This window comes from Lontra canadensis, unplaced genomic scaffold (genome assembly GCF_010015895.1).
Source record: "Lontra canadensis isolate GAN:19392208 unplaced genomic scaffold, GSC_riverotter_1.0 scaffold89, whole genome shotgun sequence".
NCBI classification, from domain to species: domain Eukaryota; kingdom Metazoa; phylum Chordata; class Mammalia; order Carnivora; family Mustelidae; genus Lontra; species Lontra canadensis.
The window spans coordinates 3,367,021-3,382,555 of NW_022631083.1; the positions used below are offsets into that span (position 1 = coordinate 3,367,021).

Below are 15,535 nucleotides of genomic sequence, written 5' to 3' on the forward strand. Positions count from 1 at the left end.
GAAGAAGAAGAAGAAGAAGAAGAAGAAGAAGAAGAAGAAGAAGAAGAAAGAAGGAAGAAGAAGAAGAAGAAGAAGAAGAAGAAGAAGGAGGAGGAGGAGGAGGAGGAGGAGGAGGAGGAGGAGGAGGAGGAGGAGAAGAAGAAGGGAAAAGAAAAGAAAAGAAAAGAAAAGAAAAAAAGCAAAGCCAGGGCACCTGGGTGGCTCAGATGGTTAAGCATCTGCCTTGGGCTCAAGTCATCATCTCCGGGTTCTAGGATCAAGCCCACATCAGCTTCCTGCTCAGTGAGGAGTCTGCTTCTTTCTCTCTCTTTCTCCCTCTGTCCCTCCTCACACTCGTTCTCTCTCTCTCAAATAAGTAAATAAAATACTGGAAAAAATTTTTAAAAGAAAAGCTAGACGGTTTTCATCATGAGAATCAGACTGCACCGTTCCCTGCTGAAAACAGCCTTCTACCCTTACAGAATCAGATCCGAAGTCCCCAAGGTGCCCATCCAAGCTGGTGGCCAGGTGCTGGGGTCCCCCATCTGTTCCCTGCAAGTGCTGCCTCCAGCCTCCCTGCACCTTGGTGCTCCCCTCCCCAGTTCTATTGTGACATCACTAACATATAACATCATGCAAACTCACTGTGTACACCATGATGACTTTGACTCAGGCGTCTACTGAGAAATAACCGACCCAGTAAGGTTAGTTAAGTCTCACCACAGTCTCCTTTGGGCTTTTTGAGCCTGCCAGGAAAAAACCCATCTTCCAACTTTCGTACCTACTCTGCACTCACCCAGGAAAGCTCTTCCCTGGGATGTGAGCCCTTCCAGTGCCCTTCCTCAATGCCTGTATTAGTTTGCTAGGGCTGCCAGAACCGCAAGCTGGGTGATTTAAAACTCTGGCTCTGTGCAAGAAACGGATGCCCTCACGGTTCTAGAGCCAGAAGCCCCAAATCAAGGGGTCAAGCCAGGCCATGCTCTCTCTCAAGGCTCCAGGGAATAATCTGTTCTATACTTTCCCTTAGTTTCTGGGGGTTCCCGAAAATCCTTCATGTCCCTTGGCTTATAGATGGGTCCCCTAGTCTCTGCCTCCACTTTCACCTGGAGTTCCCCTTCTATACCTGTGTGTCATCCCCTCTTCTTATAAGGACACCAGCCATGTTGGGTTAGAGCTCCCCTAATTCAGTAATGACCTTATCTTAACTTGATTACATCTATATGGACCTTACTTCCAAATAAAGTCTCATTTACACCCCCACTAACTGGGGGTGAGGATGCCAACACGTCTCTTTAAGGGACGCAATTTAACTCATAACTACCTCCTGTCTTTGCAGAGTCCTGATCTACTCTGTCATCTCTCTGCCTGCTTTTTTCCTATGCCATTTTCCACTATCCAAAGATATGCACGTAGCTATCCCAAAGGATGATGACGGCTGTTGAAATTAGACTCTCTCCACCCATGTTCCTAAAAATTGTACAGATAAGCAAGAAGAGAACACCAAACCACCCATTGCTCACGTCCACAGCACACCTAAGAGGCAGAGAAAGAAGAAAGTAGCTAAAAGTCAGGGCCCAGCCCCAGCAAGATGGCATCATCCCGAAATATGGCAGAAGATGGCGTCGCTGATGGAAGAAAGCGCCCTTGACTCTCTGACAACAGAAGAGGGAGCAGTTGCTCTGCAAAATCAGGTCAACCCCCACTCCCCAGTCCCCTGGCCCATCTCCATTCTACCATCCCCTCCTGCCTGGCCAGGAAAATGTGACATCAATAATCCAGAAAAAGAGCCAAAGAAACCTAGCAACCATACAGAGTTACGGTAAAAATAAACTGAAAAAGAGAACCAAAACTTCTCAGCCACTTTGGAAAACAGTTTAGCAGTTACTCAAAAAATGAAGCATAGGGGTGCCTGGGTGGCTCAGTGGGTTAAGCCTCTGCCTTGGGCTCAGGTCATGATCTCAGGGTCCTGGGATTGAGCCGCACATAGGGCTCTCTGCTCGGCGGGGAGCCTGCTTCCCCCTCTCTCTCTGCCTGCCTCTCTGCCTACTTGTGATCTCTCTCTATCAAATAAATAAATATAATCTTTAAAAAAAAATGAAGCATAGAATTACCACCTGACCCAGCAATTCCACAGCTAGGTAAAGACCGAAGAGAGATGAAAACATACGTCCCCACAAAAATTTGTACATGAATGTTCATAGTAGTCCTACTTTGTAATAAAAGTAGAAACGACTTACACGATGAGTAGAAAAACAACATGGGGCATAGGCACCCACGGAAGGCTATGAGGCAGCGAACAGGAGGGAAATGCTGACTCACACTTCCACACGGAGGGACCAGGAGAAGCCCACGCCGGGTGAGAAAGGCCAGTCCCAAAGGACCACAGAGCGTCTGATCCCATTCACAGCAAATCTCTGGGAGAGGCAGCTCCGGGGTTGGAAAGTGCATCAGTGGTTGCCAAGGGGCTGGGCGAGGAAGGGAATGGGGAGCAACGGCTAACGGGTGTAGGTTTCTTTTGAGGGGGGAGAAAATGTTCTGGAATCAGTGGTAAAGGTCGCACAACTCCCGTGACTAGACTAAAGCCCACTGAATAGTGAATCTTAGGGTATGTGATTTTTTTTTTTAAAGATTTTATTTATTTATTTGAGAGAGAGACAGTGAGAGAGAGCATGAGTGAGGAGAAGGGCAGAGAGAGAAGCAGACTCCCCGTGGAGCTGGGAGCCCGATGCGGGACTCGATCCTGGGACTCCGGGATCATGACCTGGGCGGAAGGCAGTCGTCCAACCAACTGAGCCACCCAGGCGCCCCGGGTATGTGATTTTTTAATCTTAATAAGGGACAAGAGGAAGCATTGAAAAAAAGTTTTGATTATCAATAATAATAATGAAAAGTAATAATAATAAATAAATAAATAAATAAATAAATGTTTAAAGCTGGGGCAGATAAAAACCCATGCCCGCGTATATCAGCGCTGTGCCAGTTATGAGGGGATTTCCTTTCAGTTCCAAACCTGCTTCTTCTACTCTGTTTTACTTACTTACTTTATGTTGAGAGAGAGAGAGCGCTCACGTGTGAGTGGTGGGAGGGAGGGGCAGAGGGAGAGGGAGAGAGAGGATCTCCAGCAGACTCCACACTCAGTGCGGAGCCCCACGCGGTCTCGATCTCACGACCCTGAGATCATGACCTGAGCTGAAATCAGGAGTCTGACCCTTCACCGACTGACCACCCACCCCGGCGCCCATTCTACTGGGCTTTACGGTGAGACCCTGTCTCTGGACCTGCGGTGCAGGAAAAACAGGATGTCTTTGAGGTTTCTGGAGCAGCAGAAGTTCACACAGTGGGTCGCGTGCCTGTGTCGCTCACGTTTTATTCTTTACATTTCCAGGAATCCAAACTCTTAAATGGTTACATTTTTGACCCAGTAATTTAGTTTCTAGGAATTTCTTTCAAGAACCCACAGGAGACACTTTTCGTAAACCTGAAAAAATGGGGGCTCCCGGGGAGCTCAGTCCATGAAGCATCTGCCGGAGCCTCAGGTCATGATCTCGGGGTCCTGGGATCGAGCCCCATGTCAGGGACCATGCTCAGAACAAGGTCCTCTGGTGATTCTCTTTCCCTCTGCCTCCACCTCTCTCTCTCAAAGAAGTAAATAAATCTTTTAAAAAACCTCTTGCCCAGTATACTTGGGGGATTTCAGGATGGAGCGGCTGGAAGCAGGAAGCCAGGTGCCAGCCGGCTTGGCCTGCAGGGCGGCTGTGAAGGTGGCGGCCGCTGGGAGTCCCAGAGGGCTCGCGCCTCCCTCCCGCCTGGAGAACCCGCCCGGGGGTCAGGCTCCCCGCCCTCCGGTTAATGAAACCGTCCCCCCCCCCACACACACATCCTCACACATATACACACTCTCACACACATATGCACATTTTGTCTTATACACACAATTCATATCCTTTCTGTCGCAGGCGCACACTTCGCACGCTCACACACACACACTCCCTCTCATACACCACACACGTAACTCACACATACTCTCTTATACGCATTCCTGTGTTCTCTCATCTTTTACATAGACACACTCACTGAATCACACTTTTTAAAAGAAGATTCTTTCTATTTGAGAGCGAGAAAGAGAGCGAGCAGGGGGGAGGAAGAGGGAGAAGCAGACTTCCTGTGGAGCAGGGAGCCCGACTCGGGGCTCGATCCCAAGACTCCGGGATCATGACCTGAGCGGAAGGCAGACACCCAACCGACTGAGCCGCCCAGGTGCCCCACCCATTCCCACTTACACACAAACGTGCACTCTGGCTTTGCTGTCACAGACCATGCTCAACCCCCAGCCGCACCCCTGCAGGGGGCCACCCACAGCTTTTCCACTGGGGCCTGAAGCAGAGCCAAGGTGCCTTCAAACAAGCAGGCGACAAGGCTCAAGGGCGCTTTTCGCTAAAACTACTTCGGGAGGAAAACGTGCTTCTTGAGAATTTGCTCCTCCTCGCAAGGCGGGCCCAGAGGCAAAGCTGGTCCCGTTCCCCAGCGCCTGGCCCCCGGCCCCCCCACCAGGGGAGGATGAGCGCTCACTGCTGGGGCAGTGGGGAGTGTAGGGGCAGGACCTGCCTGTTCAGGGTCTTCTAGAGTCTCCCTGCCTCGGAAGGCAGAGATCGGGGCACTTCCCCACGTGCGTCTAACTTGTCACAAGGAGCTCATCACTGTGACCCGCACCCTGCACCCCTCTTCCCCAGGGCCGAAGGCAGGGAAGCAACCACGCTGCCCATTGGAAGGGCAGCCTGCAGAGGTAAGGAGCTGACCCCTGGGCTGCCTGATCCACAGACACCGTGGCTGGGCTCACGGGTGACACTCCCGGGCATCCCAGGGCTCACTGCCTGCTCTCGCCACCTCGAGTCACAGCTTCCAGGTGCCACTCAGTGCAAAGCCACGTCAGCTCTGCGGTCAAAATAAAGGAGTTGATTGCATCTCTTATTTGCCACAAACTTGAGTGACACGCAGATTCTGAATATCTTATTTTGCTGCAATTTTAATCTGGGTTATATGCAGCCTGTTAAATTCACCTTCCAGACAGAGCAACAGTGGGGGCTGGGAGCCGGGGGCTGCGGGGAGAGGACCACCATGGGGTTGGCAGGCAGGGGAGAGGGGACGCAGGGGAGAGGGGACGCAGGGGACAGGGAAAGGGTGCTGAGTTGCAGCACTGGGGACCCAGAGCCAGACTTGCCCATTGGCCCTGGAGTTGGGGGGCAGAGAACGGGGGTTGCAGTGTCCATTTCCAGACACCAGTTTGTTGGGGGGTGACAAACTGTGTCAAGACACCAGAAGATTCGGGTCTCCAGGGCCCAAAGGACACGGGCCAGCCCTTTGAGGCCGCATATCCCAGGGGTCCACACCACTACAGCTTTAGGAAGTTGCTGAGCTAAATCACTACTCTCCCAGAGGCTTTGCGGGTCTCAGAGGTTCTGGGACTAGAGAGCACTTTCTAAGAAAAATAATACAAAATGATGGCTCAGAATTGCCAGGGGCCCAGTGAAGGGGTCTGCAAGGCAAGGGTCTCTGTCCCCCCGGGCCCAGAGGACACTCAGCCTCATGCCCATGGAAAGCGCAGCTGGAAGCTTTCCACCATTGCTCAGTAAGGCAGCTTTTGTTTGATTTGCTGTTCCAACATTTCATTTTTCACCTGGTAAAAAGATACTCCTTTTAACATAAAAATTGGCTCCAGATATGAGTCCCCTGGCTCCCCCTGGGGTCCTCATGGGCTCTCTGTTTGCATGGATGATCCCAACGAACCTCCCAGCTTCAGAGGCCATGAGGCCATGGTCCCCTTCAAAGGTAACACTTGGGGTCCCAAAGGAGTCCCCTGTTCCTTGAATGCCCCCCACAGTGGCATCACCATTGGCAGTGGACACAGCCCGCCCCCCCGGGGTTTCCTGAGGTTGGGAGGTGACCTCTCCACACAGGGTCTGCATAGCCCCACAGTGGCATGCTCACGTTTTTCTGTTAAAGTCCCACTTTTCTGAAGAAGTCGGTCATAAGCCTTCCAAAGGGGTCCTTGACCACCCCACAAGGTGCAAAGATTTCCAGATAAAAATTTAAGAAAAACACTGCTGCATTCTTTTTCTTCCCCCCTCTTAAAAATCAAATGAAATATGGGAAATTCCAGTTATTCAGAATGACTGGAGTTTTTCTGGCTCTTGGGACACTGAGATTGATCGGAAGTTACTACACAGAGCCTAAGAGAGCCATTTCCTGAAGGCTTACCATTAAATGCACGCTTATTCTTCATAGGCTGAGTTTGGGATGGGCTGATCTGCAGGTATGTCCCATTTTCTGGGACATGGGGACCCTGGTCCAGTTGCTGTGTGTGTTCAGAGAATTCTGGTTGCAACTGTTGGCTCTAATGGAATCTGGAAAAGCCAGTATGCAAGGCCGCTTGCCCCACTCCCCTGCAGGCCAGGCAGGAGGGTCCCTTAGGAAAGGATAAATGGTGTCATGGGTTCCTGCTGGCCTTGCTGCCTCAGTGAGACCCTCACTGGCCCTCAGAGGTGGTGCTCTGGGCCGTAAGCTGCCTGGTGTTGCTAAGAGGCACAGAGACTGTAGGAAAAACCAGTGCTAGCGGGCCTGGGACCCAGGTAATCCCCCTCCTCACCTACCCGCCCCCACCCCTGAGTCAGCAAATGCTCCCCTGTCCTCTGGCTGGCCTGAGCAGAGTTTTGTTGTTGTTGTTTTAAGATTTACTTATTTGCATGAGAGAGAGAGAGAGAGCGCGAGCATACCTAAGCAGGGGGAGGGGCAGAGGGAGAGGAAGAGAGAACCTCAAGCAGATTCCCCACTGAGCATGGAGCCCGATGCGGGGGCTCGATCTCACGGCCCTGAGATCACGACCTGAGCCAAAATCAAGAGTCAGTCCCTTAACTGACTGAACCACCCAGGAACCCTGGGCTTGAGCAGAGTTTTAATCAGATTTTTTTTTTCTAAGTCCCTACAAGATAAACTGCGCTGTGGGATTAAGAATTTTGAGGAAGGAAAGGAAGAATAAAAGAAGGGACAGTTTTTCCTCTCAGCGCAGAAATATATGGAAATCTTTCAAATGAGAAACAGGAACCAGGCCAGGGAGGTGGGCAGGGGGGAGAGGGAGGGAAAGATGGAGGGGGTCCCTTTCACGGGGTCTGCTTCCCGTCCCTGCACCTCCTGCCCCCTCCCTGGCCCTCAGAACCCCCGGTGACTGCCTCCATCAGGCCAGATCTGAGGCCAAGACCCCCCACTCCCGTCCCCTGCTCTGAAGCCGCCTCCATGGCTCTCGCCCTCTCTGTGCTCCTCTTCCTCCTCCCACACGGCCCTTCAGCAGTTGGAGGCACTTCCTCGGCCTGCTCTGGGTTCACTCAACCCAGCGAGGGGACGCTCTTGGTCCACAGGATGCCCAAACTCTCATCTGTACCCTGCCACTGGGCATTCAGTTCCCTCAGCTCGAGCATCCCCTCCTCCTCCCCCAGGCCCTTTTCTGCTGGCAGGAAGTGTGTCTCGGGGTCTCCAGCCCCATCACCCCAAGGCTCGAACCACACATGCCCCAGGAGCCCTTGACAACTCCCCCTTCTCAGTGTGTCCTCAGTGTCCCCTCCCTGCACCCTTCCGAGGGTCTGTCTGGTAGCCCCCTTCCCACCAGCCCCCCTACAGATACCTGCGCACCCCTACCTCTGCTCCGTTCTACTAAGGCCAGTGGGTTCTGCCCCCAGGAGCTCCGCCTTCCTTCCCCCTCTTTGCTTCCCCCCCACCCCGTGTCCTGCCTTGGCAGGAGGTGTTGGGTGGCTCTGTGGACGGCTCCGAGCCTGGGTCCCATGCGGACGCAGCCCAGCTGTGGTAGAGAGACTTTCCCATCCCATCTGGCTGGCGGGGATGCTTCTGGCTGTCTCAGCCCCCCAGGCTGTGCGTGTGACCAAATCCCAGAGGGCAACGCAGTGAGCTTTGTAATCTGACAGATCTTGCCAGATGGCCCGTCGATGTGGGGTGCCCCGTAGGCTCTTCCCCCTAGAAATGGTTTTTTTCAGTTGGGCAAATAGTAAGTGGTCCCTGTCTTTCTCAAACAGCTGTAGATCATTGCGCACATGGAAAATGTCAAAGGCCAGGACAGGGCCTTTGATAGTAATGATAGTATTTCCTGAAGACAGACTGCGTGCTTTCTGTGGATTTACTCATTAACAGTAGTGATCCTTGGGACACCTGGGGGAGCTCAGTTGGTTAAGGGTCTGCCTTCAGCTCAGGTCATGATCCCAGGATCCTGGGATCGAGTCCCACGTCGGCTCCCTGCTTGGCAGGGAGTTGGCTTCTCCCTCTCCCTACACTGTGCCTTGTGCTTTCTCTCTTGCTCACTCACACTCTCTCTCAAATAAATAAATAAAATCTTAAAAAAAAAAAACAAAACACAACAACCCAGCAGTAGTGATCTTACCGGTTCTGTCTCAGCTTGGTGGGCACAGCACAGTACCACAGGCTGTGGACTTAACCAAGAGAGATGTACTCTCCCACAGCTCTGGAGGCTGGGGTCCTCAAGGTAGCTACAGAGCTGGGTGCTGGTGAGGACTCCCTTTGAGTTGCTGACAGCCACGTTCTCCCAGTGCTCATGTGACCTTTCCTTGATGTCAGCACGTGGGGGATCCGAGTGGGGAGAGCTCAGGAGAGCCTAAACACAAGCACTACTGTGTGTGTCCGTGTGAGGCCACCAATCCCATCATGGGGGCCCCACTCCTCATGACCTCCTCTGTCCCTAATCACCTCCCCAAAACTCACCTCCAGCCCCGTGGGGGTGAGGGCGTGATATAAATTTGGGGAGGACACAGCTAGCCCATAGCCCATGTGGTCACCAGTCCTGTCCTAGAGATGGGGAGGTGGAGGCAAAGAGAGGCAAAGCCTCCTGGAAAGGTTCCGGGGTGCATGGAGGAGGCGGGCTCACCCAGGAACCCAGCCGCATAGTGCTGTGCCTCTGGCTCATTCTTCCTCTGTCTCCACCTACCTGCCAGCTCCCGCAGCCCCTCTGCGACCCCATGGGTTCAACTGCACGGTTTGCTGTGACCATATCACAGCCAGGCTGGGTTTCCAGCCCTTTGTCTCTTATTCCGTAATCACAGAGTGGATCATTTCTGGCTTCTTCTCCATTACAAAGAGCACCACAGCCAATGTCCTTATAGACCTGAATTGGGTTTTTCCTGTGAGATAAATTTTTAGCAGCAGAATTGCTGGGTCCACAGGGTTTGGAAGTTTTAAATTCAAGGTCTCCTACTCAGTCGTCCTCGGAGAGGAGGGGAACCACCGTCCTGAATGTACACCCGAAACCAATATAATACTGTGTGTCAACCGTATTTCAACTAAAAAAAGAAAATCTGAAAGACAATGTGAGACTAGAGATGACGTCCCCACTTTCAAAGTGATGGTTAACTTCCTGCCGGTGAGCCGGGGTATGGCTAGGGGGAAGCAGAGACAAGCTGGGCACTGGGACACCAACGGGGTGAGACTCAGTGGACACGGACGAGGAGGAAGGTTGAGGGGCTGCAAACTGGGGTTGCGATGTAGAAAAATGCTCTGGCTCCTGCGGAATGCAGAGTGGGGAGGCCAGGCCACTGAGCAACGCTGTGGGAAGAGCAGCGCCTTGGCATGGGTAGCTGTGGAGGCCTTGCCTGGGCTGAGGGGGGGCCGGTGGGGATGGGGATGGAGCTGTGGCTTCCGTGTTAGTGGTGGTTGTGCAAGCAGGAGACTGGCTGCGTTTGTGGACACGGTTCCCCTCTCCCTAAAAGAACGGGGGCCACGTGTCACTCACCGTGGCCCCCACCCGTGGTTCCACAGCGTGGGTTAAACCCAACTCCCTTGCCCTGAGTACCCGGGATGTTTGCCTGGGATATAGAGAAGGCAGAAAAGAAGGACGGGGAGGAAGAGGTGGGGTGGGGGGAATGGGGGGAGGAGGGGGAGGAGCAGGAGAAAAGAAGAAATCAGAAAGAAGAGGTGGAGGAAGAGAGGCCCACACCCGGATGCGGAAGGGCAGAGGCCCTGCCTGGCCAGGAAGGGACTCTGTCCTCACGGGGCCCTGTTCCCTCCGCAGAGCGGTTGGTGACACCTTTTTCCTTCCAGTGCATTTCAAACTTGGAAATTGTTCAGTAGGTAATACGTCTGGGGTTTTTATCGTTTTCTTCCTAATTGCAAGGCTCATGAGAACAGGAGCGGGTGCCATCTGTACCGTATTCATCATCCTGCCGCAATGGGCGAAAATGAGTAATTTTAGCATAAAATGTAGAACTGCCATGAAATTCAAATTGCAGTAAGTTGACAAGAATTATAATGTTTGCGGAAAAGCTCGTCTAGGAGGCTAAAGTCATCACGTGGAAAGCAGCAGCCTCGCTGCCGGGGAAAAACGGCCGAGGGAAAAAGTGGCCTCTGCTGAGCTGGCGGGACCAGGCCCTCCGGCCCGGTGCACGTGCTGGTTGACCGTCTGCCCAGGGCGGCAGCGTGATCTTTCCTGCAGCCTTCTGCTCTCGAACATACGCTGAGACGGAGAAAATAGGAAGGTGGGCCGCGCCCCTGCAAATAGAAGGGTTCTGCGCACAGGAGTATCAGCTAGGTAGGCAGGATGCTTGCCCAATCAGTTATGCATCGGAGGGGACGTTTCATTGCCTTCTGGAAGCAGGACTGTTTCCTGAAATGGGTCACCAGTAACACCCACGAACAAGGAAGCTGGCCTTCAGCCTGTGATCTAGTCACAGATCCAGGGACACAGATCCAGCAGGAGGAAAGAAACATTCCCGCAGATCCCAGTTGCTCACATCAGAGCAAAGGCAGGCAGGAAATGCGGCTGCCCGTTTGCAATCCGACAGCTCTCTCTGGCTCTAGGAACTTGTAAGTCGCTTTTTGCCCTTGAAAGCAAAAACCAGCCAAGCTCCAAATTGTGCGAAGGCTGAGCGTGCGCAGATCGGTTCTACTGTCCTCTCTTAACGTGGCGGACGGCCCAGCCCCTTCTGTCATCACTACCACTGGAATTAGCGCCTCCTGCTGTCTGTGGACCCAGCGGTGCCTAAATTTAACACGCGGTCACTTTCACAAAAGCAGGCTGGTCCTGCGTGACTTTCCCCCAAATACTACGGTGGAGCTACAATGTGATTCCGTGTCCCCTGTGCACACCGATTCTCCACATCCTTCCCAATGCCATCAGCCCTAAGCAACGCAGGCTGTTTTGGCAGAGCAGGAAGCCACACGCACTGGAGTCCTTCCCCTCGGCAGGCAGGCAGGAGTGTCTGTCAGCTGGGTGAGCCGCTGATACTCATCTGTCAATTTCCGCAAGTTAAGAGTTTCAATGCGGCCAAGGGTCACCGGGAAATGGGCGCTCATATTCCCACCTGCCCTTGATAAGGCCCAACCGTGGGGTGGAACCGGCAGATAGGTTTCACCCAGAGGGGTTGTGACTAGTGCGTTGCCATTTGTTGACAGGGCACACGCCACGCACGCCCTTCTGCGCTGTACTGGTTCTCAGCGGGGTCCCAGGCCGTTCCCCGGGGCGGGACGTGTAGGGAAGCTCCAGTTTGGGCCAATCAGGGTATGTGGCAGGATAGAGCCGCTGCAGCAGCAAGTGGCCCGCTCAGCTGAGCAGTTACTGGGGGGAGTCCCAGGCGGGGAGGACTGTGGGGAAAAGAGCAGGGAGGACAACGTGGGAGGCTTTCTCCCGGCTGGGCTGACAGTGTGGCACATTCAGGGGTGACAAAGGTCACTAAGAGCAAGAGAGGGGAGGAGGGTGTCTGGCTGAGTGCCAGCCAGGACCAAGACGGGGTGCCAGGGCACTGTGAGAATGGCATCCTCGACCGCTGGATGATTTCTTTGAAGGTAAAGAAGCCAAAGAGCTTGGAATCCGCGACTTCCCTCTGGGGCACAAGGCAGTTTGCGCTTCCTCCAAATTCTAATCAAGATGAGTTAGAAGAAATTTGTGTGTGAGAAATAGGAGTGCACTTGAATGAGGAGCTAAGTGCCATCTGGGAGGTGGTCCCTGCACGCAAGTGGGTGGCTCAGTTTTCAAGATAATGGCCCCACGCCTTCATTAACCCTGCTTGCCCCGGACTGGCAGAACATTCCCAGCACGGCTCTGTCAACTTCTGGCCCTGAGGGAGAGCCTTGACCTTCCCATCTCGCTTCTTGCGGGAGACAATCACCAAAACTCTTTGAGGGGCGCTGCGTGTTTCTGGGGCTTGAGGCCGGCTTGTGAGCAATGCTGGTCTGAACTGGCTGGTTTCCATTTGCTCTCAGGCCTGCCCTGTGTCCCCACAGCTTCGGCACACAAGCCGGCAAGACAGGCCGACCTCTGGGAGGAGAAAGGACCAGCATCCTGGACACGTACTCAGAGGCTTCCCCATGTTACAGGCTGTGACAGATGGGAGTGTTAACACTTGCTACAATTGGGGGACGGGTCCCTGAAGCCTGACAGAACACCTCAGCTGGGTTTACTTGAATATTCAAAAACAAAGGGAAGAAGAAAAGCTTGTCACAAGCTTGTCACATAGGGGAAGAGGCATGAAGCCATGGAGCAAAGACCCCAGTTCCATGGGGCAGTGGTTCCACGCGGGGGGGCCTCCATTTGTACCTCCATCCTCCTCTCTGGCTCTCTCTCTCTCTCTCTCTCGAGAAACCCAATGAAACCCCGGGACTATTGCATTACACTAATAACAGTCTGCTAAGAAAGTCAATTTTGCTCTAAATCACTTGGCTTCAAGGATTTCTGAAAACTTATGGATGGCTCCCCTCTCCCGACTCCCATTTCTTCCTGGTGGGCACCAAGACTGGGCTGCCTTAGGCCTCAAGCTTTGCCTTCTGCTTGGCTTCCCCCACCTTCAAATTGTCCCCATACAACATGGAAGGGACACATTCTTACAGATGCTCTGGGAAATGGCATGTCCTGAAAGTCCCCTCCAAGAAGCCCTAACACCAAGGTTCTAGGTAATAGAGCCCTCTGCCCTCTGATTTGAAGCTTGTTTCTGTCACGGACCAGTTGCTAAGCACCAACAGTTTTAAGTGAGAATACTGTGCTTTTCTCCCCAACATTTAGACATTAGCAAATTGGTTCCATGTCTGTTTTCACATTTTCCTTATGTCTCAGGTTCTAGTAAAAACAAAAACAAAAAAGCGGTGTGCACATCAATTTTTTTTCTCAAAATAAAAAAAAATTGTGGGGTGCCTGGGTGGCTCAGCCAGTTAAGGGTCTGCCTTCAGCTCCGGTCATCATCTTGGGGTCCTGTGTCAGGCTCCCTGTTCAGTGGGGATTCTGCTTCTCCCTCTCCCTCTGCCCCAGCCCCCCCACTTATGCTCTCACTCAAATAAAATCTTAAATAATTGTGACCTCAAGCTTAGCACAAATACACCAGCACGAAGACCTCCGCACCCCCGTGTGTGTGACCCCCCGATGGGGCACACAGCAGGGTAGCGCGACGCAGGGCCATCTTCCGCAGTCTATTCCCTTGCACTGGTCAGGAGCACCAAGTGAAAACCGGCTTATATATTCCGGGCCTGGCATCCTTCTAGTAGGGAAAACAGCGCTAACAGAACTCGATTTTTGATCTTCAGAGGTAAGTGGTTTCTAAGACAACTTCTAAGGCAATAGTTCACTGGGAACAGTCTGGCCTGCAAGCGGGGAGCGCAGACAGAGGGCTCCTGCACGGCATGCGTTTCTCCAGCGAGCACCTTCTGTGCCAGCTTCCGGCCAACCCGAGGGCTCACGGTGACCTGGACGAGACACGCTCTAGCGTGGGCCATTTGTAAAGCCATGGTCTCCTACACGACAGGACTGGAACAAGTTTAACCTACACCTTCTTTGTGAATTCTGAAAGCACCAAATTTGCTACCCCTGGGTAGTCCCTTCACTGTCAAGTGGTTTGAAAGGAAAGCACAGAAATTAAAAATGCCATTAACTGAGCCTACTTTTACTGGGACACTTGTTGAGATGACACGTGGTTCTGTCAGTCTGCACATGACGGCGGGTTTCCCCAGCTCTCGATCTGGGGGAACTTGGCTAAGGAACCCGACGTGGGACATCTCTGTGCCCAGTCATTCTGCAGAAACCGGAGCCAGCCTCTTAGCCAGCAAATGATTTTCAAACCACCAGTCAAGGCAAACGACAAACGCTTGTCCCCCATTTGCCTGCATCTGCTGCCACATCCCCATCCCTTGCCTGGGTCCCCACCTGTGTGGTGCCCAATGTGTGCTGCACTGAGTGAAAATGGGCCAAGTCAAAAGGAGGAGGAACTGACTCGAGTCCCCTGGTGGACAGACACTCACAGGATGTTCTGGTATGAGAACGTGAGTCATCTGGCAAAGGGCAAAACCAGCCTTCTGACCCCAGAACTTGGCCCGCTGAGTCATTTCAGCGGTCCATGCTCGGTGCTACAGGAAGATGGTCTGAGGGAACAAAACACTCTTATTTCCATAAACACTGAAAAGCACAGGTCTATAAACCTTGCCTGGGATTCATGTAGTGCAGTAAAAGCCAGGTAGCTAGGAACACACAACAGACTTACAGATTATGTTCCTTCCGCTGATATGTGCAGACACGGGCAGTCTTGCTGAGGCCTGTGTGCGGGCGTCTGTGTTCACGGCTAATTTACAAACACGAGTGCACCTGAACAACCAAGGTAACCCTGTGCCAACTGCCAAAAAAATAAAAATAAGGGGACAGACTAAATGGAACGCGACATACATCTCACACTATGCATAAAGTTAACTCAAAATGGATCACAGACATATAAATAAAACCTGAAACACTTCGGAAACAGAAAAATCGTTGTGCTTTGGTTTAATCAAGATTTCTCCTATAGGACACTTAAAGCACGATCTGTAAAAGAAACGAACTGACCTTGTCAAAATTAGTAACTTGGGCTCTTCAGAAGACACTATTAAGAAAACAGACTGAGAAAATGTACTCGCAAATCACACATCTGAGAACGAATCTGCATTCAGGTTATATGAAGAAACGGTGAGCAAACAATGCAACTTGCAAAAATGACGATCTGAACAGATACCTCACCAACGAATGCCAGGCAGGTAAATGAAATGATGCTCGGCATCCTGAGTCATGAGGGAGGCAGCCCGTTAGAACGTTCGGCTGACACGAGACTACCGAGCACGGCAAGTGCTGGCGAGCGCTGGGGGCCACCGGCTGCTCCCACGCGGTCGCAGGAGGTGGGACAGGATGGCAGTCCAGCAGGTGGGCTGGCAGTTTTTTAGAAAGTTCAACCTATACTTCAGTACGAGCCAGGGGTCCCACTCCTAGGGCCTTCAGTCAAGTGAAAGAACTGATGTTCACACAAGAACCTAATGCAGACGTTTGTAGCATTTCTATGTATTTTATTCATTATCTCCAAACCTGGAAACAACCCCCAAGTGCACCTGCGGCTGGAGAGAGAGACGGAGGCGTGCTCACTTGGCGGAGCAGGAGGGACACTGCTCTGTGGTAAGGAAGAACTACTAATACTTGCAGCTTCGTAAATGAATCTCAAATGCTTTATACTGAGTGAAAGGGGGCACACTCAAGGCTGCACACTGTGGG

At 52.5% G+C, this 15,535-nt stretch overlaps 1 pseudogene; it reads left to right on the top strand.

The window, feature by feature from the left end:
• The window catches only part of LOC116854238, a 19,921-nt pseudogene extending 16,092 nt beyond the window's left edge, over window positions 1–3,829 (top strand).
• Window positions 3,830–15,535: the final 11,706 nt, after the last annotated feature.